Raw genomic sequence first — 20,929 nt, 5'->3', positions numbered from 1 at the left:
GAGATCTAATAGATATACAGTTTAGGAGAGATATTTGGATAACTCGTGTTTCATCCGTTACGGGTATTATAGAATCTCCCCGTGACAGGAGTAGAACATTGGGGCGCTCGTCCCGGATCTGAAACGGGACCTGCATATTTGAAAAAAAGTATTGTTTGAAAATGGGGCTTTATAAATTATTTTTACAAATTTACTAGAAGTAGACAACGTTGTTCACTAGAAAATTAATTAATATAAGTGCGTCATATCTAAACATGGATAAGAATTTGCTGGATAAGCCTACGCTTCAGTGTAGGTGGAGATGAAGCGAGCACGTAGGCCGAATTAGTTGAAATTGCGGGTGAGCGAGAAATTGATTTAACATCAGCTAAAACTTTAGGTGATATAAGACAATTTATTATCCAGGAAGTTTTTGGTGATAGCCTGTTTATGGAAGACAGTGAGATTGTTCCAGAGATAGAGATAAAATGACTTGAGTATGGAACAACCATTTAGCTTTTAAAAAGCTTGAGTACGAAAGAGAAGAACGTGCATTAGATAGATAGATAAGAGAGAGATAGAGAGAGAGAGAGAGAGATCGATCTCTACGAGAGAAAACAAGAGCAAGGGATAGAGAGAGGGAGAGAGAAAAGAAGATAGAGATAGAGAGAAAGAAGCTAGGGATAGAGAGAATAGCGAACGACAGATATGAGAAAGAGAGAGGAGAGAGAGAGAGAGAGCGAGAGGAGACGTAGAGAGAGATAGAGAGATAGATAGAGAGAGAGAGAGAGAGAGAGAGAGAGAGAGAGAGAGAGAAAAGAAGATAGGGATAGAGAATTCTATTTATAAATTACAAGTTGAACCTCAGTTTAAAGTTTTGAATACTGAAGAAGTTAGACTGAGGCAGGAAATGGTTTTTAATATGTCGGAGGCTTATACTCTCAGTTGCCTGTATTTGATGACCAGTAGGTAGAATGTTCTTCCAACTTTTTGAACGGGCCGCTAAGCCGGAGCTAAATTGGCCGCAGTCTAAGTGGAACATTGTAGCCGTGTCTAAGTTTACGGGGAAGGCTAGTGTAGCTTATAATTCAATGAGTGATGAGCGAGCAAGTCAGTACGACCTAGTTAAGACGGCAGTGTTGAGGGCGTATGAATTACGACCTGAGGATTATCGTTTACGGTATAGCGAGTTGAGAAAAACGCAGGGTCAGTCTTATAGTGAGTTTGTGGCTAAGAAAGGCAGGGATGTTTGATAAATGGTTGTGGTCTCATCAGGTAGAGTCATATACCGAGTTACGGGAGTTGTTGATCTTACAGGACATAAAAAAGGATACCCGTTAGCTTACGTATTCATTTAGAGGATCGTGATGTCAAAAAGATAGAGGAGGCAGGCATAGTGGCAGATGACTACGTGTTAATACACAAGGCTCAGGCAGTACAGGTTAACTCTTTACAACAGGGTGATAAGAAGAAAATTTCAGGGGCCAGGTTTTTTCCCGGAAAGAAAGTAACTATCGGGGAGAGTAATCTAGTTGGTCACTAGTCAGGCAGGAATCACCTGGTGGGCAAGGTAAGGACAAGCCTGCATTATCAGCCAATGCCACGAACTTTTCGTCCACATTGCAGTTACTGTAAAAAGGATAACCATCTTGTCGGGGACTGTTTTAAAAGGAAACGCGATAATGCGCACGTGGTCGGTTTAGTGAGGTCAGCTCCGTTAGCGAGAGAGTTAATGGTTAGTCCTATGGCAGAGAAAGTAAACCCGTATGTGTCCACTGGTATGGTTTGTGATGTGAAGCAACAATTGAGTCCTAAGGCAATATCAATCTATAGAGATACCGGGTGTAGTCAGTCGCTGATAACGCAAAAGTGTTTAGCTGGTATTGAAAATTCAGATACAGGACGTAGTTTGGCGTGAACCTCGGTTACTGGAGAAAAAATGGTTGTCCGGTTACATAAGGTTTTCTTGTGTTCGAAGTTTGTGACGGGACCAGTCGTTATGGGTGTTGTGAAGGACTTGCCTGTTGAAAACATAGGAGTTTTGTTAGGTAATGATTTGACTAGTCAGTGTTGTCAGCCGAAATGTGACCAATTGTTAATTAAAGACAGCACTTTACCAATAGAAGAGAGTGAGGTTGATGAGATTAGATATCCTGCGTGTGTAAAGACTAGGGCTATGGCCAGTAGGTTAGCACGAGACCAGAGGATATTTGTGATTTGTCTGATACGTGTGTGAGTCATGAAACTGGAGTGGATGAGGTTATCAGTAAATTGGTAGATAAGTCAACTGACGAATTAAATGTGGTGGAACCTGTTGATCTCCCGCAGAGGGGAATTGAACCAGTTGTGTTTGATAGAGGGGAATTACCTTGTAATAGACAAGAGTTAATTCTAGAGCAGGGGGCTGATCCAAAATTGTTGGCAGCTCGCACTGCATTGTTAACAGAGGATGAGATGGAGGATCAGATGTCAGGTTATGATATGGACAAGGGAGTATTAATGAATAAGAGAGTTAGAGATAGAATGGATAGGAAGCAACTGAGCCATGCTCAGAGCAAAATAAAATCAGTGTGTGATAGGAAGGCTAAGAGTCGGGAATTTAAACCAGGGGATAAGGTGCTGCTGTACCTTCCCATTAAACGGGGTTCATTGCAGAACAGGTATTTCGGGCCCTATGTTGTGCACAAACGGGTTAATGAGACAGGGTATGTGATAAACACTCCTGATAGGGTTAGGACAAGTAGGTATTGTCACATCAATTTGCTAAAAGGTTATTTTGACAGACTGCCAATAGTTCCAGTGCTACCTGTTGAAATTGAGTGTCACTCAATTTCCTGTGATGACGTCAAGACTGCAGAGAGAAAATTAACCAATAGCCAGATTCTAGCAGACTTGAGGCCCCGGCAAGAAAAGTTGACTACACTGATACAAGACAATGTTTCCATTTGTCAGGACCTTCCAACGGTTACCAATACCTTAAGCCAGGATGTGTGCTTGGAACCCAACGCTACACCGATTCGACTGCATGCCTATCGGAGAAAACCTGGAAAACGTGCGCCACTGAAAAAGAAGGAAACGAAGTCCCAGTGGTCAGATGAATGCGAGAAGTCATTCAACCGTCTCAAGCAGAGGCGCTACTCGTCTCCCGTGATGGCAGCACCAGACTACCGAATGCCGTTCAAGCTAGCTGTGGATGCCAGTGACGTGGGTGCTGGAGCTGTGCTGTTCCAAGAAGACGAAGACGGACTGGACCATCCTAATGAAAGCCTCCAACCAGAGAGTTTGAGAAAGAGTCTTCTTCTGCAAGAATACCCAATTACCATTGAACATATCAAGGGCACATCCAATGTAATCGCTGATGCCCTGTCCCGAAGTTGAACGTTATGATAATGTGTTGACATTCTTGAATTCTGTTTTGTTTTTATATATTTTATTTGTATACCAGGGACTCAGAGACTCAGTGTGATTACTGGTAGTCACCTTATTATTACATGTGTTATAAATGCCCGGATGCGTCGGTTAACGCACCTTTTGTTTTAATGTAGTATATTTCCCTATTCCTAGAGTAGAAGAAATATCCTTTTTGAGGTGGGGGTGTGTGACGGAACATGCTCTTAATTTTGTTTTCGCCTGTGCCGATATTAATTGTGTTAGAGGGCCGTGTGAAGTTTCATTGCACTTAGCCCAGGTGGGCAACTTGTTACGTAATACTTCTGCGCGACGGTCCTCGAGCTGTACTTTCTATTACACACCCAGCCAGGTGCGGAGGCCATGTGGCGAGTAGTTACGTAATACCTCCGCGAGTGCGGTTTTTACAACCGTGATTTTGGCGACGATGGCGACAGCCAGTCTGACGATCAGAGAAAAACATACCGACTCTGGGAGAGGTGGAAAATCAGATGATAGGTGAGGTATCGCGTTGTACCCCCAGGCGATATTCGCTGTCTCTGAGAGTTTTGAATAAATAGCTAGGGTTTAGAGATATCGAGGAGAACCATAGGAAGGTATCCCGGGGGAACGTTGTCCGTCCGGACTTTGGTAAATATATTATTTCTGCTCTGTTGTATAACCTTGATGTGATTGATGTGACTTTAAATATTTTAATACTGTATTATACCAATATTCTTTAGACAGTGTCTTCGGTCATCTGACGAAGTAAATCGTAGGCTTTTTGTTCTAACATTATACGAGTATTTGGTAATATAAAGCTTAGCCAGTCATCCTAGAAGACCTAGGTAAACTGTAGGTTATTGTCTTTATTGTGATAGGTACCAGTATTAATTCTGTGTTACAAGGTTATTTAATTAAAAATTAACCAGTTAGGAATAGTGTTGTAATTCCTTTATTAATTAAGTTCCCCTGGAAGCGTTTCTCCATTATCGCACGTGTGTGCGTTAGCGTTTCTAAATTATCACACGTGTGGGTGTTGTGTCACAGAGAAGTGATTAGCATATTGTGTAAACTAGACACCTAGAGATTAACTAATTAAGTGATCAGTTCTAGGTTGTTATTATTGTTGTTATTAATTAACTACTGCGGCAGTACATTTGTCAGCGTAGGTTAATACAGATTCCAAAGTGTATTGTGTTTTGTTGTGTTTTCTAGTGAACTAAACGTGCTATAATAATATATACTTATATAAGATCGTATCTCTGATCATACCTAGACGAGCCACAGCGGGTATAACTGCCTGTTACAGAGAGATCTAATAGATATACAGTTAGGAGAGATATTTGGATAATCGTGTTTCATCCAGTTACAGGTATTATAGAATCCCCGTGATACTAACATATTTTGCTGATTGTATAATGCTATTAATTGAAGCCCAAACTGGTTTCCGGAAAGGTTATAGTACCTCAGACAATGTATTTGTTCTTAGTAGCCTTATAGAATATATGTTATCCAAAGGATAAAACTGTACTGTGCTTTTATAGATCTTAAAAAAGCCTTTGACACATTATGGAGAGAAGGTTTATGGGAAAAGGTATTAAATAGTGGCATATGTGGTAAGTGCTTTAGAATTATATACAATATGTATGATGCAGCAAAGTCATGTGTATCAGTTAACGGAAAAAAGTTCTTTATGTGTAATATCGATGTACGCCAAGGCGAAAATTTGTCGCCTATATTATTTGTTATTTATCTCAATGATTTGGTGCAATACTTTATAGAAAATGCCGTTAGTAGCTTAGAAAAATGTGAGGAGAATATTCTGCATAGTCTGGGTGTGTACATAAAGTTATTTTTATTATTTTGTGCTGATGACACTGTAATTATAGCCGAAAACGAAGATTCTCTCCAGCGAGCACTTGATAGCTTTAGTCTGTACTATAATGAATGGAAGCTTTGTGTAAATACATCAAAGAGTAAAATAATGATATTTTGTAAACGAAAAAGTAAAAGGATACCCAGATTTGTATTGTGTGATGAATCCGTTAACATTGTTGATAGCTATACATAGCTTGGTATTAAATTTACATATAATGGTAGATTTTGTACAGCAAAGAAACAGTTAATAGAACAAGCTACTAAAGCTATGCATGGTGTATTTAGAAAAGCAAGACGACATAACTTGCCTTTAGATTTACACTGAAATTATTCGATAGTCTTGTGTTACCGATTTTAATGTATTGTTGTGATGTATGGGGTTTTGAGAAATTAGACGATATAGAAAGAGTTCATTTATCATTTTGTAAACCCATTCTTAGTGTTAAAAACAGTACCCCAAGCTTTATTATATATGGTGAGCTCGGGAGATTTCCCGTAAAATATACAATATATAGTAGAATTATTAGCTATTGGAAACGGAATATCGACTGCAAAGAGCAGAAAATGTCTGCCATTATATACAAATTTCTGTTCAGTCTGTATGAAAAGGATATTTTTAAATCTAGATGGTTGTGTAAAGTGAACAATATTTTAGATCTAGCTGGTCTAAGCTATATTTGGTTAAACCAATTTTATGTTAATGTCAGTAGAAAATGTTTAGAACAAAAAATTGAAATAATTTATCGCGATATGTATATACAGGAATGGAACAGTTCTCTAGAAAACTCACCAAAAGGTATCATTTATAGATTATTTAAAAATGAACATTCATATGAACCATATGTAGACATACTCCCTTTGAAAAGAAGAATTGTATTTACCAGATTTAGACTTGATAACCACAGACTACCCGTTGAAATAGGAAGATGAATTCATTTACCAAATGAAGAAAGATTATGTAATAGTGGTTTTATTGCTGACGAATTTCACTTCTTATTTGAATGTAAAGCACTAAACGATATTAGAGTACTATATTTATCTAATTATTATTATATACAGCCAAATGTTAACAAAATTAATATACGTTTTAATAAGCAGAGCAAACATGTATTAATAAAACTATGTGATTACATTAAACAAGGTTTAACAAGAATGTGATCTAGAAATGAAGATGAGTACATGTATTTACTATATTATTTATTTATTATACTTTGTTCTCCAAATGTTATCTGTGTATGTTTGTAACTTGCTCACTTTGTAAATATTATATTATTATATTACCTCATGTACCATGTATATGGTCTGAGCGACTAAAGAAGTGAATTGAATTAATTGCTGTAATTAAATAACATATACATGTACAAGTATCCGTTATTACCGCTTGCGGGAGGTTTATTATTATTATTATTAGTAGTAGTAGTATTAGTATTATTATTAGTATTATTAGCAACAGCAGCAGCATCAGCATCAGTAGCAGTAGAAGTAGAAGTAGTAGTAGTAGTAGTAGCAATAGCTGTAGCAGTAGCAGTAGAAGAAGTAGTAGAAGTATTAATAGTAGTCGTAGTAGTAGTTGTAGTAGTAGTAGTAGTAGTAGAATGATGATTATTATTAATAGTAGTAGTAGTAGTAGTAGTAGTAGTAGTAGTAGTAGTAGTAGTAGTAGTAGTAGTATGAATCGCGCTATAAAATGCATTCTACGGTATTTTTTAATACTGTAGTTACCCTTTTTTCCACAGTTGCGTCCGCCCTATTAAAAATATTTGATCCCTTGTCAGTTTGGTTCACAGTATCTTAATAAAAGAATATACTTGAACAATTTGTTTTTGTTTTTGTTTAACGACACCACTAAAGCAGATTTATTTATCAGTCATTAGTTATTGGATGTCAAACATGTGGTAGTTTTGACTTCCTGCTACATTGTTCCATTAATAGCAAGGAATCTTTTATATGCACCATCTCAGAGACAGGATAGCACATACACAGTCGTGGTGCACTGGCTGGAACAAGAAATATCCCAATGAGTCCATCGACGGGGATCGATCCGACCGCGCCTCAAGCAGGCGCTTTACTACTGAGTTACGTCCCATCCATATACTTAAAGGAAGAGACTTGTGGGCCATGAGGTGCCAGTTACCATTTAACCTTTGGTGGCCGGTCCGACAAAGAGACTAATTGTCCTACTTTTTATAGAAACAGGACGGAAGCTGGCATTCGGTTCGGAAATCAATAGACGGTCATGTCGCTGATCCTTGTGGGAGTAATATTACGTAAATCTACAAGTGGAACGCCGCGTTCCCCGTAATTAGATCAGTCTCCTGTTGACCTGTGAAACAGTGCACGGCACAATAATGGTTTATAGCTATCACGTGTACGCTTTTTGTGAAAAAGATATGTTCCCAGAACGGCTTGTTTGAATCTTGATTGATATGAACACAAACACAATAGGCCGAAATTACGAAGCATTGCTGTTGTTTGTTTTATTGTTTGTTCGTTAACGCTTATATATATATATATATATATATATAAAGTTTCTGTGCGTCTATACATTTTACGGCTATCTGATTGTCCAGAGGCGCTTACTTTTTTTTCGTTCACATCTCGATGGAAAAAAAATTAAGCCACGCCTACTACCCCCCCCCCCCCCCCCTCCCTCCCCCAACCCGACCCGCACTACTTCTGTGCAACAAGCCGGATTATTCAGGCAACCATATTTAGATATTTTGAAGAAAACACACGTGAAAGCTACAAAAGCAATAAATATATACAATAAATTAATGGAAAATGCTATAGCAGAGCAGACATGTACGCATTAATTTAAATAATAATAAAAAAACCTCTTCGCTAATCATGATATGAAACTCGGTCGGTGGCCAAAGAAATCATGTAGGAAACTTCACGGCTGTAACTTACTAGTAAGCGATGTTCTACAGCATTTGGTGAAAATTAAACGGTTCCACCGACAGCATAAATGTTAGACACGTTCCCTTCATTCATTTTCATAAAACATAAACTAAACATGAATAGGACAACTCCTTTCAATTTAACTAAATGCTCTGTAAAAATGCACAGCAGCTAGAGGAAATGGCGTCGCTTATCAAAATTACGTCATTTATCAAATGATGTCATTTACAAAAATCACCTGATCAAGTAATAGTGAATGAACGTTTGCATTTCTACGGAACATAAGTATCAATGAAGTTTACACAAACAATACTACGGGCGTATTTAAAGCTAAACAAAATAAATTCAGTTATGTATAGTTAAAGTATGCATGTAAATTTAATTATAAGATTTGACCGCAATTATTGTATCCTATAATACCCGTAACTGAATAAAACACGATGATCCAAATATCTCTCCTATCTGTATATCTATTAGATCTCTCTGTATCTAGGAGTAGCTCGGCTCTAGGTATAAACAGAGTAAGATCTTATATAAAGTATATGTAATATAGCACGTTTAGTTCACTAGAAAACGCAACAAAACACAATACACTTTGGAATCTGTATTAACCTTACGCTGACAAATATATTTGCCGCAGTTAATTACTTACAACATCAATAATAATAACAACCCGGAACTAATCACTTAATTAGTTAATCATTAGGTGTCTAGTTTACACAATATTCTAATCACTTCACCGTGATACAACACACACACGTGTGATAATTGAGAATCGCTTCCAGGGGAACTTAATTAATAAAGGAATTACAACTCTATTCCTAACTGGTTAATTTTTAATTAACCCTTAACTACTCATTCAGTAACCTTGTAATACAGACTTAATACTGGTACCTATCACAATAAAGACAATAACATACAGTTTACCTAGGTCCTCTAGGATGACCGGCTAAGCTTTATATTTTTAGGACAGTGAAGCCTACAATTTACTTCAATTTACAGTATTAAAATATTTAAAGTCACATCAATCACATCAAGGTTATACAACAGAGCAGAAATATATATTTACCAAGTCCAAACGGACTAACGTTCCCTGGGAGCCTTCCTTTTGTTTCTCCTCGACATCTCTAAATCCTATCTATTTATTAAAAACCGAATATCGCCTGGGGGTACAAGGCGGTACCGAATACCTACACGTGATATTTCCAAAGCGACCAAGACGGCATATATGGTCAGACTAGCTGTCGCCAATCGCTAAAAATCCCCGGTCGTAAAACAGAACTCGCGGAGGTATTACGTAACTACTGGCCACATGGCCTCCGCATCTGGTCTGGGTGTGTATTAGAGGGTACGGTCGCGCGGAGGTATTACGTAACAAAGTGCCCACTTAGTCTAAGTGCATATTGGGACTGCACACGGCCCTCTAAAACAAATAATATCGCCACAGGCGAAAAGAAATTAAGAGCATGTGCTGTCACAAACCGAAAAAACGATGTGCACACTTTTGTATTAACCTACGGGGAGTTACAGGCAATGTCTAAAATCAGGCAATTTATAAATTGTCTGATTCACCCAGTCAATTGATAAAGTACCTGAAATTTCCAATCATCTAACATATTGCCTGGAAAATGAGCCCCTTTATTTGACAGATTGAAATGAATCAGATGAAAGAAAATGAAGATAATGTATATTTTCATGACTTATTTATTCAATATGAAAGACGAGTTGATGCGAGAGTTCACTATAATCACGCATTGTGCTCTTAAGTAACTGGCATTCGTTTGATTCTATAAACACCACACATAACACACATATACCATGTAACTGAAGATTAGAGATATACCTTTGATATTTACAAAGTATGAAAGACAAGAAATACAAATATATTTTTATAATAATAATTAAGGTAAATAAAATCATAACAAAAATAATGATCTTATTTTATTTTCATAAATACTTTTGTCAAAGTAACTAATCAGAAAAAGACAAAAGGAAAATATGCAGTAAAGTGTTAGTTCTTATTGTAAAACTTGAGTGGCATCTACGGTTGCAATGGATCAAGACGTAGACCAGTGGTAAAGCGTTCGCTTAATTCGCGGTCGGTTTAGGATCGATCCCCGTCAGTGGGCTATTTTCGCTCCAGCCAATACACCACGGCTGGTACACCAAAGGCCGTGGTATATGCTATCCTGTCTATGGGATGGTGCATATAAAAGATCCCTTGCTGCTAATCGAAAAGAGTAGCCCATGATGTGGCGACAGCGGGTTTCCTCCCTCAATATCTGTGTGGTCGTTTACCATATGTTCGACGCCATATAACCGTAAATAAAATGTGTTGAGTGCGTCGTGAAATAAACCATTTCATTTCTACTGTTGCACTTTAGTCTGGCTTTGAAACAGGTGCACTTGTTTGACTTGTTGAATACAAGTCAACCTGCTGTAAGAATTTCAAAATACGTTAAGGGTGAAATCGAATGATTCCATCATATTTTGTCTTTCAAATATATCACGCATTCCTTTTTTTCTAACATTATCAATTATTATTTGGACAAATCCGAACTTTTTCTAGTCGACCAGGTGTGTGTAGCAGCTCAGATTACATTTTATACGAAGCGGAAACGGTGCCTATCTCGCACAGTATGTCAGCGACTTTAAATTATTCTGATATAAATGTTATTCTCGTGCTTTGATTCCATTAAGGTTCTAGCACTTTAGTACATTTTCTGTACACAGGTATAGCTAACGTATGTGGTGAGAACAAATTTCCTTTCTCTCTCTAGAATAAGTGTGGCTATTGACAGGTGTTAGACGCTTAATAGCCCAGGCCGACCAACTTTCCGGAATTTTCCGAAAATTCCGGAATTTGCATCACATACTCGGAATTCCGGAATTGATGCCTAATATCCAATCTGATTAAAATTAGCTCTACTGGGTCTACCAGTAAATCTAACAGCATTGCGTGGACTCCCATGTCCAGGTGACATATCATCTATAAATAGCAATTTAAATATCGACCAATTACATTTCGCCTTTTATAGCGTTATTCGGGAGCATACAAATTGTAAAAATATCGGGCGAGACTATTTATGCAATAGGCGAACTTGTTGATCTATTTCAACATTGAAAAATCATGTAGAAAAGTTCAGTAATAAACTCAGGATTGTATACTAGTATAAACAGATTTTATGGCTATACCATCACGGGGTTTGTTTCGTCTTCAAACTAATTTTATATAAAATTTTATATTGCAATTAGTTTCCGGCATACTTCGTAATTCATCCGAATCATTTCGTATACCCTCAGCATAATCCCGAATGTTTTCAAATTCTTTTCAAATCATTGCATGATTTTGCAAGTAAGGTTTTGATTAGTCGAATGAAAGGTCAACTGGACATGAGCTGCAACGAGCTGCTGTTAGATCCACATGTAATAGTGGAGCTAATTTTAATTAGATTGCCAAATATCCGGATTTTTTTTTTCAAATTCACTCGAATTGTTTTTTTTAATTTTTAAGAAACTTATTCTTATTACATTCTACATTCTTAGAATTAAATATATTTATCACTCATTTCAACCTGAGCTCTTTGTCTAGTTGTGTGCCATTACCAAGGCCGCGGGCGTGTGTCCATTGTCAACAGCCGACCAATAAAAAATGTCAGTATTAGCCTAGTGTAAAATGTGATGATACTGATAATGATGATGATGATAATAATAATAAAAATAATGATGATGATGATAATAATGATGATGATGATGATAATACTGATAATGATGATGATGATAATAATAATAAAAATAATGATGATGATGATAATAATGATGATGATGATGATTTATGATGATGATAATAATAATAATAATTATAATTAAAAAAAAAAAAAAATTATTAATAATACAACAACAAGCACAACCATTGCCACCACCACCATAATAATAATATAATGGAATTAAATAATAATAACCCGGCTTTAAACCAAGAAAAGAGAAAGAATGAAACCAAAGACGAAGAAATCCGGCGGTACAGGATCTCATTGAGGGTTACTGTCATCCTCTTTGCCAAAATACCCTTTCGATTCTACTTTGTGTAAGGATAAAAAAATTTAATTTCGGAAAACAGTTCTCTCTTTCAATCTTTGGCAAAAAACTCGAGGGTGCACGAAAAGCCGTAAATCTCATTAAAACAAATCCCGTGTGTTTACGAAAAAAGAAAAACTATTCTGTGTTTACGAAAGAAGAAAAACGATCAATCAGATGACGTCACATAACGTTGGAGGAAAAACGACAACTTGGATTATTATACAAGTAAAATCGAAATTTCTGCTGGCAATTTTATTTCCGTTATACCATGGTGTCAACGACCCGACGACCATTTACCTTAGTTAAACGCGTCATAGGTCCTCTTTTATGCCCTTCAAATAAGCACGAGCAATACCACCACCACTAACAATAACAACAATAACAGCAGCAACAAAAACAAACAAATAGCAAGCAAACAATAAAATTAACAGACACAACAACAAACAGGTACCTCAATAAATAAATAAATAAATATAAATATAACAACACACATAAGCCATAGAACCGCCCAAAACAAAACGAAACGGACAAAAAGAAAGCAAACAACAATATCTAAAAACAAAACGAACTAAAAACAACCTAAAAACAAAACACAAACAAGAACAAGAACAAAACAAAAACAAAAACTATTACTCGCTAAATATAGAAACAACAAAAAAAAATCAAAAAAAAATCGGTCATACCCCCAGACAAAAACAAACCCCCATCATCAAAAACAACAAAGAAAACAAAACAAATGAAGAAAACAAAGCCAGAGCAATAAAAAGAAGAGAAAAATAATACTCCCCCCCCCCCCCCCCCCAAAAAAAAAAAAAAAAAACCCCCCCAAAAAAAACCCCAAAAAACACAAAAAAACAAAACAAAAACAAACAACAAACAATAAGAACAACTGATAACGAGACATTAGACAATTTATTCATTTCAACTTATGTTCATGCTTTTATCCAATTAATGTTCTAGCACGCTGTCCTGGGCACACACCTCAGCTATCTGGGCTGTCTGTCCAGGACAGTGGATTAGTAGTTAATTGTTGTTGGTTAGTGAGAGAGAAGAGGGTGTAGAGGGCTTACACCTACCCATTGAGTCGTTAAAACTCGCTCTGGGTGGAAGCCGGTACCGAGCTGCGAACCATGTACCTACCAGCCTTAGGTCCGATGGCTTAACCACGACACCACCGAGGATGGTCAAAAGACAATGAAAACAGTGTTTGGACACTCCAAAACTATATACGTAGCTCCCTTCTTTACTATTTCGGCGGACCGTTCAAAAATGCGCCTAATTTCCTTCTCATAAATGCGCACCATTTCTCTTTGGACTCATCCTTCGGGACTCAAAATTCTATGTTACCGATCACTGTCTGACTGCAAGTCCTCCCTTGCACCTGACAGTGCAAGTACCCCTCCCCCACCACCTCTTCACCCTCCCCACCCCTTTCCTGTCCTAGAAGGAGGAACCGGCTGAGGCCGACACCTGAGACCAGGACAAGCGCGCGCTACAACAGTTTGCTTGCTCCTAATGTGCACGTTAAAGGAAGGGACAATCAAGGCATGTCACCTGGTATGCATATTCAACGATATAATGCACATTATTGCTTAATATCAACAAGTATAATCGTATAGTTAATTAATAAAACGGTTAAATGTGACGGCTATTATATATAACGGGCGCAGCAATTTTGTATCATCCCAGGGAATACGCCTTCTGGCGAGCTGGTGGTTACGTAATACCTAACGTGTCACGTCAGGAATTAGTCTTCGAACTGAAGAAACAAAACATACCTGATTTTTGCGGATGCATCGCAATATTCTGCAATAATAGTCATCCCAGTAAGCCAGCAACAATTATATATTTATGTTTAATACAAAATAAACCACCATTGTCAAAGTTTGTACATAAATTAACCCACGTACTAAAATAATAATCGGAGTGTTTTCTTAGTTAATTGGTCTTTTCTTTCCGTGGCCTGTACCTGTGGTTCCTGATTGGCAGGTGTATATTTAGACGGTCCCCAGACACTGTGTCCAGACACACTAAAAAAACGTGCCTCTTTTATTAAGACCACAGGGTATTGTGTGTTAACCGTACGGACACCTCTCTAATCGTAATCGATCAGCCGTCTGCTTTATTGCTGTAAGTAATTCTGTAAAACCCTTTATTAAGTAGACTTTCCCATCTAAAATAACAAAACTGACCAATTACGCAGTCCCAAAGAAAAGAAAATTATCACTTGGGTATCGTGAGTGGTCGTTTATGCTCGAACGTAGCATACCAATAGGCCTAATAATATGCATTTTTTTCTTTGGATTTTTTAAAAAGAAAAATACTATGACTCCATTTCGTTCTATTGATGGAAATTGCAATATATTTAGTTAAATAGTTTATTATACTATCAAGTCATTTATGTTGTTTTACAAGTCAGGTTGATGAAAGCGAAGCGCCTTGTCGTAAATTAGAGCGTCTGTTTACACTGTGCATAGAGCAGATAGACGTCACTTCGCCCAAGCTATACCACCGGACGTCACAAAAACAAAACAAAATGGCTGCCCCCAGTTAGCAAGAATAATCATGTTTTTTATTAACTCTAAAAGTACGGTTTTTCATTTGTTAAAGTGTCTGTATGTGTTGGTGGTCCGGGTATGCATCTTTCCAACACATACATCTCTTGTTTGAGTTTACTCTACCTTAAACTCTCTGACTTGACCCGACCTGTGTTTAGACAGAAGACAATAATGAAGCAGATATAATCACTGCACTTGCTTGACTGCCGGTTTACTCATGCGGAACACACGAAGATGTCCGTCTCGCGATAACGGTATCCCTACATAATGTCTTCTTTATTCACGAGTCCGGGTCAACCGAGGACGAAGATGGCTGGAAGAAGATACCGGTCTCGGTGGTCTCGTGGTTAAGCCATCGGACATAAGGCTGGTAAGTATAGGGTTCGGAGACCGGTACCAGCTCCCACCCAGAGCGAGTTTTAACGACTCAACGACACTACACCCACTGTCCTGGACAGACAGCCCAGATAGCCGAGTTGTGTTCCCAGGACTGCGTGCTTGAACCTTAATTGGATATAAGCACGAAAATAAGTTAAAATGAAATGAAATGGAAGAAGATAAGGCTACACCGAGAAAAACAAACAGAACACAGGACCAAGTTCTTCTGATGAGACTCAGATTTTAACGTAAACGCGTGGTAATGTGTGGTAAAAAGATCCCCCACTGCATTAGAAAACAAAAAACAAATGTAGCGGGTTTCCTCTGATAACCACGTGTCAGAATTACCAAATGTTTGATATCCAATAGCCTGATGATTAATTAATCATTGTGCTCCAGTGGTGTCGTTAATCAAAACAAAGGTTTTGTGTGTGTGTGTGTGTGTGTGTGTGTGTGTGGTAAACTGCTACGATAGTGCCAGTCCTCTTTATGACAGTGCAAGAGGGATGTGTTGTTCAGTAAAGGATCTTCTCTAGAGTGGCTGTCCTCCTATAGAAGAGGAACTAGATATAGATTCATGGAGTCAGTCACAATTTTGTCAGATACCCATTCGACTTTACATTGTACACAGGTACGATCTTGATCGCGGATAACAGTTTTGTTGTTGAGATGGTATGGCGAGACCACATATCGGAATTATCAAGGGTTTGACATCAGAATAATGATAATAATAGAACAGAACTGAACTGTATTACAACTCGGGCCATTACACAGCATTATTACATACCTGTTCAATCTACTTCTTTTTTTAAATAGTTATTTCCCCAGTTCATTCTGACCATGATAAAGACATTTTGAAACCGTGTGATAAATTGATTTTGTATCGCACATATGTGCGATATGGACCTGGACTTTTAAATGGGAAAATCCCTCTTTCTTTATACTGCAGTTAGCGCATATGGGATAATCCATATAAAATATCCCTTGCTACTAACGGAAACAAATGTCGCGGGTTTTTGTGACATAGTAGCAAGTGCTTTTTTATATGCACGATCTCACAGACAGAATAACACATGATACGGTCTTGATGTACTGGCTAGTAAGAGAACTAGCCCGACTGCGTATCAGAGAAGCGCTCTACCACTGCTACGTCCCGCCTATCTAGAGACAACGCCAATCATTAAACTTGAGGTCGATGGCCGGTGATTTAAGCACTGCGCCACTAGCCGGCAAATCTGATGTCCAGTAGCTGATTGTTTTCGTTCGTGTCGAGGTTTCGTTAATCACAAACTTATTCCTAATACTAATAGTCGCTGAGGAAATAATGAGACGAGGTGTCATCAACAAACGTTGCCAGGGACGTTCCTGTATTGTGGGGTGGTGGGTTGTGGGGGTGGTGGGTAGGGGTGCTGGAGAGGCCGTTGACCCATCACCACCCCCAATGTTTTTAAAATAGAAAAACAAGGTTTATAACTGCCCCTATTGCTAGCTGCTAAAATTTAAAATAATTTTATTTTATTACTGTAGTTGCGGGAGTTGTAAAACTCTTGGCCTGATGCGCGGTCGGTCTATGATCGATCCCTGGCGGTGGGCCCGTTGACCCCATCCCCACCCAACCCGTAATTTATTTTAAAAAAAACAAGGTTTACATTTGTCCCTATTGCTAGCTGCTAAAATGTAAAATCATTTAGTACTGTAGTGGCTGGACGTAGGCGAGTCGTAAAACTCTCCGTCTATGATCGATCCCTGGCGGTGGGCCCGTTGGAATCTTTCTTGTTATAGCCAGTGCTCCACAACAGTATTGGTGTAACAAAGGCTGTGGCATGCACTATCTTGTTTGTGGGATTCTACATATAAAACATCACTTGCTGTTAATCGGAAAGGTTATCCCATGGAATGCCGATTTTGGGTTTTCTCTTTCATTATCTCTGTGGACCGTAACCTTATGTCCAGGCGGGGCGTAGCCCAGTGGTAAAGGGTCCGCTTGATGCGCGGTCGGTTTGGGATCGATCCCCGTCGGTGGGCCCAAGTGGTACATGAAACGCTGTGACATGTACTGTCCTGTCCATGGAACATTCCATACAATAGAACCATTGCTGAATTTTCGTTAAGAGTATCCAATGTGGCGGCAGCGGGTTTCTTCTCTATAGCTCGGGACCAAGTATTTATGTAATAATAGTAGACTCTAAATTGTCGTAATTTATAATGTATTAAGGGATAGTTGGACAAATGTTATTTCCTTATTGGCTGTTTAAAATATCATAACTACCAATTAAAGGGACATTCCTGAGTTTGCTGCAATTTGTAAGATGTTACTGACTAGCAGAGGCGTTTTAACGATTGTAATTACATATCAAATATATTTTTCTGCATCAAATATTAGTGGCTCTATATTAAAGGGGCATTCCCGAGTTTACTGCAATATTTAAGATGTTATCGACTAACAGAGACTTTTTGACGACTGTAATTACATATCATATATATTTTTCTGCATGAAATATTAGTGGCTGTATATTAAACGTGTTTCTGATCGTTCTAATATTTTGTACTAGGTTAAATTTCATTTGAATTCCTAAAAAAGATTCTTTTGTACGTACGAAATTATTTGAAGACAAACTCCAGTTTGGGCTTCTTACAAATATTAAGAGGACCAGAAACACATTGAATATACAGACACTGATATTCTAAACAAGAAAATATATTTAATATGCAAGTTTAATCGTAAAAATATTTTATTAGTCGGAAACATCTTACAATGCAGCAAACTCGGGAATGTCCCTTTAAATGTGTTTCTGATCGTTCTAATATTTGTACTAGGTTAAATTTCATTTTATTTCCTAAAACTTCTTTTTTCGTACGTACGAAATTATTTGAAGACAAAATCCAGTTTGGGCTTCTTAGAAATATTATGACGACCAGAAACACAGTTTAATCGTAGAAATATTTTATTAGACGGAAGCATCTTACAATGCAGCAAACTCATAAATGTCCCTTTAATATCGTAATGAAAATGCATGTCAAAGCTGAACTCTTTATATTTATGGCGTATAATAGGATTTATTTGTTTGGGAATAAATCAGGTTATTATAGAAACTACGGTACGTTTTGTAAGAAAACCAGTCGTTAGTTTAGAAAGCCAGTGTATTAGCTCTTTAGTTTTAAAAAAAACCCACACTAATCTTTTCTTTCCGCTTCCCGTTGCTAAAAACACCCCCGCAGTCTTTCTTTTCGGAAACACATTGCGGAACGGCTTTGCTAAACGTTTTTATTAGTTTTATTTTGGAGAGATTTAACACATAGTATTTATTATCTGCAGATGGATGTCAAACATTTGGTCTTTGTAACACAATCAGAAGAAACCCACACATTTTTTGTCCATTAAAAGCAAGAAAATCCAATCTGATTAAAATTAGCTCTACTGGTCTGCCAGTAGATCTAACAGCATTGTGTGGACTCCCATGTCCAGGTGACATTTCATCTATAAATAACAATTTAAATATCGACCAATTACACTACGCCTTTTATAACGTTATTCGGGAGCATACAAATTCCAAAAATATCGGGCGAGACTATTTATGCAATAGGCATTGGTCTATTTCAACATTAAAAAACAGAGGGAAAAGTGCAGTAATAAACTCTGGATTGTATACTGGTATAACAGATTTTATGGCTATACTATCACGTTTTTTTACCGTCTTGAAACGAAATTTATATAAAATTTTATATTGAAATTAGTTTCCGGGATACTTCGTAATTCACCCGAATCATTTCGTATACCCTCGGCATAATCCCGAATGTTTTCAAATTCTTTTCAAATCACCGGCATGATTTTGCAAGTAAGGTTTTGATTGGTCGAATGAAAGGTCAACTGGACATGAGCTCCAACGGACTGCTGTTAGATCCACATGTAATAGTGGAGCTAATTTTAATTAGATTGAAGAAAATCTATTATATACTTCCTGACAGACAGGAAAGCACACATACAAAACCTTTCATATACTAGTTTTGAGGTTGGCATGGGAAAAAACCCATTTAAAGACTAGGTCTGTCCAGGGAATATGATATGATTATTCGACCCAAGGACCTCAGGGGAACACTCTACAAACTGAGCTAGATCCCTTACTCCGCCTTTGAGAAAGAAAAAAAAACCCACAACAAAAACTGCCCTAGTTATTTGAGCTAGTTACAAATCCTATTCCACTCCTTGCTTCCCCTTGCTTGACTTTATTTAGTATGATGATTTCTGACCTAGCTTTGACAGCTATGAATATTCGTTAATAAACACCAGATTATTTTGATTGGCATTGGCTATCTTGATAACATTAGTTATCAGAAGCGGCCGATCGATCACGCCAGAGTGTGCGTAATTCACAGCAAAATCAAGCGATTTATTACAAGTCTTCCGCGCACATTAATACATACGATAACATATACACAACGAAAATACGTCCACCCAAAATTGGCATGAGGTCAACGAACGGCAAAATTAATCTCTGCACTTATAGACGAATCTTGCAGATTTGCAGACTCATCACAGTTTTAGGTTTTCCCCTTCTTCATTTAGCGTTCTCGGTGCACCGCGGTCTCTAAGGTAATTTAAAATTGAGATTTCCGTGTTAATATTTATTAAGACTATTTCTCTGAACTACGGGAGTTTAATTACGGTTCAATAGCTTCTCGGGTTCAACTTAGGCCAAACGAAAATCAGTCCTTTTTATTTTCCTGTATCAAATAAACAGCGGGTTAAAATCAACTTTGGCCGCAATAAAATCAGTCCCTTTGTTTCTTGTATCAAATAAACAGATGGTGTAGGTCAACTTCGGCCACAACAAAACCATAACCATTTGTTCTTGTATCAAATAAACAAACGGTTAAGATCAACTTCGGCCACAATAAAATCATAACCATTGCTTCTTGTATCAAATAAACAAACGGTTAAGATCAACTTCGGCCACAATAAAATCATAACCATTGTTTCTTGTATTAAATAAACTGACGATTTAGGTCGACTTTGGCCACAATAAAACCATAACCATTTGTTCTTGTATCAAATAAACAAACGGTTAAGATCAACTTTGGCCACAATAAAACAATAACCATTTGTTCTTGTATCAAATAAACAAACGGTTAAGATCAACTTTGGCCACAATAAAACAATAACCATTTGTTCTTGTATCAAATAAACAAACGGTTAAGATCAACTTTGGCCACAATAAAACAATAACCATTTGTTCTTGTATCAAATAAACAAACGGTTAAGATCAACTTTGGCCACAATAAAACAATAACCATTTGTTCTTGTATCAAATAAACAAACGGTTAAGATCAACTTTGGCCACAATAAAACAATAACCATTTGTTCTTGTATCAAATAAACAAACGGTTAAGATCAACTTTGGCCACAATAAAACAATAACCATTTGTTCTTGTATCAAATAAACAAACGGTTAAGATCAACTTTGGCCACAATAAAACAATAACCATTTGTTCTTGTATCAAATAAACAAACGGTTAAGATCAACTTTGGCCACAATAAAACAATAACCATTTGTTCTTGTATCAAATAAACAAACGGTTAAGATCAACTTCGGCCACAATAAAATCATAACCATTGTTTCTTGTATTAAATAAACAGACGGTGTAGGTCAACTTTGGCCACAATACAATCATAACCATTGTTTCTTGTATTAAATAAACTGACGATTTAGGTCAACTTTGGCCACATTCAAATCATAACCATTGTTTCTTGTATTAATTAAACAGACGAT

This window comes from Gigantopelta aegis, chromosome 12 (genome assembly GCF_016097555.1).
Source record: "Gigantopelta aegis isolate Gae_Host chromosome 12, Gae_host_genome, whole genome shotgun sequence".
In the NCBI taxonomy this organism is placed as follows: domain Eukaryota; kingdom Metazoa; phylum Mollusca; class Gastropoda; order Neomphalida; family Peltospiridae; genus Gigantopelta; species Gigantopelta aegis.
The sequence above is the reverse complement of the archived record's forward strand: the minus strand, read 5'-3'. Positions refer to the sequence as shown.